This window comes from Rhincodon typus, chromosome 1 (assembly GCF_021869965.1).
Source record: "Rhincodon typus isolate 14 chromosome 1, sRhiTyp1.1, whole genome shotgun sequence".
Classification (NCBI taxonomy): domain Eukaryota; kingdom Metazoa; phylum Chordata; class Chondrichthyes; order Orectolobiformes; family Rhincodontidae; genus Rhincodon; species Rhincodon typus.
The window spans coordinates 115151270-115157269 of NC_063332.1; the positions used below are offsets into that span (position 1 = coordinate 115151270).

Below are 6000 nucleotides of genomic sequence, written 5' to 3' on the forward strand. Positions count from 1 at the left end.
CTATTCATATTTAAGCAATATTTAAGTCCAGTTTTAATCAAACAAATGCAAGAGACTGAGGAAAGCATGAACCTCAGCGATTGTGGACATATACTCAGGTTTTTTTTTTGAAAAAATTGCTGGTTCAACTAATTTCACCCAGATTACATGGAGGTCGCTAACACAAACGAAAGGAAATGTCTGCTATTTAAATTAAGGCCATGGTCAAAATTAAGAAATAAGTGACTCGAGTGGGCAGTCAGTCACATAACCTGTACTTCTTAAAATGCATAGCTTTTATGATCGTTTTCACAACGGACTGTGAGAAATCTGCTATGGTTTAAATAACTTTATTTTGGATGTCATTGGTCAATTGGAAGTTATTCTTTGGAACTGAATTTTCCAATCCCCAGCACCCACCAGCAGGTATGAAGGTGAAGGGCATGTTATTTCCAAGGGCAGACTGCCTTTTGTCTACCCACTTACCCCTGCCCCCAACATAATTATAACAGCAGAGGTGGTGGCGTCAGTGAACCATTCGAAACTCTCAAGCAGGCAATAAATTCCCATTTCAGGGCCTCATTTTGCCATCACCAATGTGGAACCAGCTGCAGAAGAGGCTGAATACCAATGGCGCAGACTAGCACCCCTCTATCTGGCCTCCTGGTGGTGCTAGGTAAAGGACAATCACAGGGAAACCCCAAACCTATAGACCCTTCCTGGCAGAACCCTACCCACCACGGACCTACTAACCTCTCTCCCAGATACCAACCCAAATCTGGATTCAAAGTCTCACCTCTTCATGACGTTGAGCCACGATCCTATTGAAGGGTGGAACAGGCTCAGGGACCAAATGGCCTACTCTTGATCCTATTTCTTACAGGCTTACTCACTAAATTCCTCTCTTCAAGATAGGTCTTCCTTTTGCTAAGGATCAGGAATTCCTCCTACAGTTTATGAACAGCCAATTGGGGGACAAGGAATCTGGTGCCTCCTATTTAAGTCTTTAGACTTTTGTTTGGACTGATAACATGACATGAAACTGACTTTACAAATAAAGAATTTTTTTTTTTTTTTTTTTTAAAAAAAAAGTTGCCTGACCCTTCAGCATCAGTGAATGGTGTTTCCGTTGACCTGACACTTCCTTCTCTAAAATGAAAAAGATACTGAAATTGAAAGCACATTTAAAAAGTGATCCAATATTTTCAGCACAAATTCACTGCAGAGCTCAATCTAGTCATCCGGATAGAACGGGAATAAATATCTGATCCAAATTCCACTTCCAGATCCTCAACACATAAATAAAAGAAAAGAAAAACAGGTCTATCACTGAACCTACCACTCCATCCCACATCTAGCTCACTAATGATTTAGATTTTCTTTTATCACCACTTATCTCATCACCTGATTTCATACCATGAGCTGAAGTTAAAGATGGCAATAAATTGGCTGAAGAAGGGGCACTGGGCTCAAACTTTAATTTGCTTTCTCTCCACAAATGCTGCCAGACCTGCTGAGTTTTTGTTTTCCTTTCAAGTTTCCAGCATCTGCAGTTATTTGTTTTATTTTATTCATTCATGTTGATTGTTCTCCCCATTTTACTGTTACAACTTCTGCTCATAGAATCGTGCAGTACAGATGAGGCCCTTCAGCCTTATCAAGTCTGCTATGCCAAATACACACATGTACCTACACTAGCCCCACATCTTTGAATATTATGATATTTCAAGCATTCATCCAAATACTTTAAAAAATTTGAGAGGCTACTTGCCTCAACCACCCTACCAGGCAGTGCATTCCAGACACCCACTACCCTTTGAATGAAAACAATTCTCCTCTCTAAACCTCCTATCTTTCATTCCAAAAGTCTGTCCCGATTGACAGTTCAATGAAGGGACAGCTGCTTTCTAGTCACCTGATCAGTACCCCTCAAGTTTTTTTTCCCCCCAGAGTTCTTGTAGCATGGTTGTAGTGTCCCCACCTCCAAACCAGGAAACCCACACTCAAGTCCCATTTGCTCCAGAAATATATGCACCTCAACCAGGTGCCCTTCTCAACCTCCTCTGCTCCAGAAGGCAACAACCGGAGCTCATTGTCTCATATACAACCTCCATAGAGTAGGAACAAAATATAGACTGCAAAAATCTTTCGTTAGTATAGTTGTACATTTTATAAACCTATTGGTTTAAAACTGCCTATTTAAGCAGCATAAGCAAATGATACATTCCAACGACTGAAAATTGCTTATACATAAACAGGGCAATCTCATTACTCATTGTCTGATAAATAGGAAGATCAGTGCTTTAAATTTTTCTTTAAAAAAAAAGTGGTTAGTACAATAACAGGAGTGTCATTCCAATTACTTACATCGAATATAATTAGCGTATTCGAATTTTCTGTCGGAAGTTTAATTTATCCACGCACCCTGCAAGCAAGTCCCACTTTTTGTTTGCAAAATCAGGGAGTTCATTATTTTAATTAAGATCCTTCAGCTTTTGCAGAAAGCGAATCATGATCACTATCACTTGTAATTAGTCAGTGTCCCCTTCCTCCATACTTCGTAACATTCACGCCTCGCAGATTATTTTAGAACAACATACGCGTTTGCAATTTAATCTCAATTTACTGCTGTAACCCGATGAACCGTTAGAACAATTCGCAATGTTAAAAAAAAACTTTTGTAATTACCAGACGTTATTCTTTGTGAAGAGTTCAGCTCCAATGAATGTAACCGGTCGCCCAACAAGCCAGTTACGCTAGCTCTTTGCTGCCACCTCCCGTTAAAGATGCATTGTCCTTCCCTATCAAAGACGACAGTATCGGAAAATTATACAATAACAGCATTGACATGCAGCAAATACATATGAAGCCTATAACAACCTTTAAGAGCTAATATAACACATGAGCCAGATAAATCCTTTAAACAGCTTCTGAAAAGTGACACGAATGTACAACTGCATTCTATACGGCAAGCTAATGTTTTTTTTTGCTTCTCTTCATCTCAGCATGCTTCCGCTGACTTACTCTGATTTTGTCCTCTCTTATAACAGCAGCTGTCGCTCTCTGAACAGATACACGAAATGATAAACACCTGCAGCTCCTTCCTGGCCAATTCCATCACTGTCACAGCTTTGCTTGCAACCCAGTGACAAGGAAAAGATCACACAAAATCCCGAACATTGAAACGAATGGAGGCAATTTACATCATGCAGCATAGCTACTGCGAAGCCAAGACAAAGCACATCAGTGGTACCAACCAGAAAGAACATTCTTTAAAAATGCAGTCTACATAACATGAATATTTTATCCACTGCACCTTTCTCTGTATTAAGTATGTTAGAGAGGCTGAACTATAATGGAAGCTGAACAATTGAAGGCCATGATGCAGTAAAGGGAAATAAAGAATGTTTTTTGAAGAAGGGGTGGGTTGATTCTGTGCAAATTCTGCACGTTCAAAATCAAAATTTCTTACATGAATTTCAAACTGTTTGGTTTAAGTTATGCCACCCTTAGTAGTATTAAATATTTTAACAGCACTTAAAGCAGAAATATAGCACAGATTATTATCAGCTCATCTATTGTTACAAATGTCTATACAACAAACCCTTTTGTCCCCCAAGGAAATTTTCAGCACTTGCATCTTCCTTTAAGCATCTGCTTATTGGGATCACAAAGAATTCCCTTTGTTCTAGACAGCTATCATGAAGTAGGCAGTCCTAGAAGTCACTTGCTTGTCTGCATTTCATTTAAACTAAATTAAGGCTCAGGAACAAATTTTCATTGAACATCCTATATTGCTTTTAGGCACGCAAGATACTTCCTTTATAACCGAATAAATCTTAGTTGCTCAGATTTCACAGCTATACTTCATGTAGCTAACTAAACCCTATCGCCTTAGATCCACCTACCAACAATTTACAGTTAACTCCTTCCTTCAATCCACATGCTTTTGAGTCTCTCAAAGGACTGACAGCTAGGATCATGTGAAGCGTATTTTTATATACCACACTGAGCATCTGACTTGAGCAATAGATTCATGTATTAACCTTAACTCACATCACATATTGACTGGATTCTAATTTAATTTTCTGCACATCATAAGCCACCATTTTTTTTCTCTTGTGTCATCTGCTAACTTAATTCTAAATACATGCTCTGAACAGCAACATGTACCCAAGAAATCCTGAGGGTACATGTGCATGGTTTTATCATGAAGTTAGTCATTTCAACACGAGCAACAAGACACACTACATCCAGGTTGAACAAAATTATATTAAGAAAAGCCATTACTATAAAGTATTTAAAACATTACCTGAAGCTTCATCAGTTACGATGGGTCGCAGATTTAAAAATAAAATATGCTGTGTTCTTTTTCTAATGAATGCCTATATGAGGGAATGTCAAAATATACAGGGATCTCTGAAATCCAAATTTATTTAAAATGTTCAGAACAATGCTGAGATGTTATACTGGTTTCTTTAAAAAAATACTTCAAATGGTAGGAACGTTATTTCTTTTCGACTTACTGTAACTTCCTGTTCATAAACTAAATTCACTGTGGCATAAAAAGGTTGAGGTATATGTGCACTATTTGATAATAGATATGAGGCATGCAACCTGCTCTTGACATATCAGCTTCCTATAAGTGCACACAGTCTTTTTTTAACTTCTCCTTAAGCTTAATGATTATTTTACTTTCATAGCACCACATGCCATTCAGATTCTACTGAAAAGGCTTTTTTTTGCATTTATTTAACGAAACAATAGAAATGCAACAGATCTTAGAGTGAACAGTGATTTTGAAATAGTTGATTTAATATCTAAAGGATTAGAAGCATACTGAGTTCTGTTTTCTCAAAACAGAGTTCATTGCTAGAAGGCAATGCAGTTCATCCAAGCTGGCGTCCTACCTTCTGTTTAGGAGATCTCTTGCTTATCAGAGCTCCCAGTATAAAAGGTGCCCCCAGTTAAATTTCACATGGCATCTCAACCATTGAGGATTTTTTACCTTCCTCTCCAAACAGTCACCACACGTCCAGTACTAACAGCCGGCAGAACCATGCAGGCAGCATCTCAGCAGCATTTAGCTAATGGCCCCTGGGCCAGTGAAAACTTTTACATGCTGCTAGCTGTTTGAATTCTCTTCACTGCAGGACTTTCATTTACAGTGACAGGCTGCTGCCAGACGCAACTAAAGTGGACCTATCAGAGTCTGTGTATGCAAAACTCAATTCCTCACCATTAGAAGCAATCCAACATAATAACATCTCCTCCAGCCTTTGTATTAAGTGGACAGTTTCATTCTGAAGCTTTAATAACACTGTTGAGACCACTTACAGCATTAACCCTTTGGGTTACAAAATGGCATTCCAAATATCCTTGCTTCACTTTCATATGCTCATATTCATTCATTTTCTAGTAATTAGTTTGAGGGACACAAGGTGGGCAAAAAAACAAATTTCATGCAAGAATAGATAGAACATGGCAACATAAAAAAAAAATCATGAGCAAACTATTCTTACAAGAAACTGGGAATAAAATTCTAACTTTGCATTTTTCCTCAATGGGAATGTAAATTTAATCTTCACACATTACATAACTATAACCTAATCTTTAAACTCTGTGAAATCCTTTAAACTGGGATCTTCCAATATCTCATAGAATTGATTTTTTCTTTAACATGGTAAAACATTTACCAGAATAGACTAACAAAAATCACATTTCCAGGTTTAACTTCTTTCTTGAATTTGGACAGTGTTTTTACCCGAGTGAAGTCTTAAAGGATTTACATTGGTAAGTGGCTTTATCAAAATTTGACAACATTAATTTGGTGGTGATTTGGAGTCACTGTTTACAATCTAACTATATTGTCCTAGCCTTGTAAATGTGCTCTTTTATATGTAAAAAATATTGAATACAATCAAATCACATGAACTAGACTTAGATGAGACAATGTTATACTTTTAACTCTCTTTAAATTTTACATCACATTATTGATTTTTTGATTTTCCCAGCATTTGC

The 6000-nt window shown here is 37.6% G+C and overlaps 1 long non-coding RNA gene across 1 annotated transcript in view; it reads right to left on the reverse strand.

Annotated features, from left to right (window-relative positions):
• Positions 1-2979, reverse strand: part of LOC125484639 — a 162624-nt gene extending 159645 nt beyond the window's left edge. Inside the window, exons 1-2 of the long non-coding RNA XR_007263524.1 lie at positions 2860-2979; positions 2668-2780 (exon numbers count right to left, since the gene is read on the reverse strand). This is a non-coding gene — a long non-coding RNA (uncharacterized LOC125484639). The remainder of the gene's footprint in view (positions 1-2667; positions 2781-2859) is intronic.
• Between the last annotated feature and the right edge of the window lie 3021 nt (positions 2980-6000).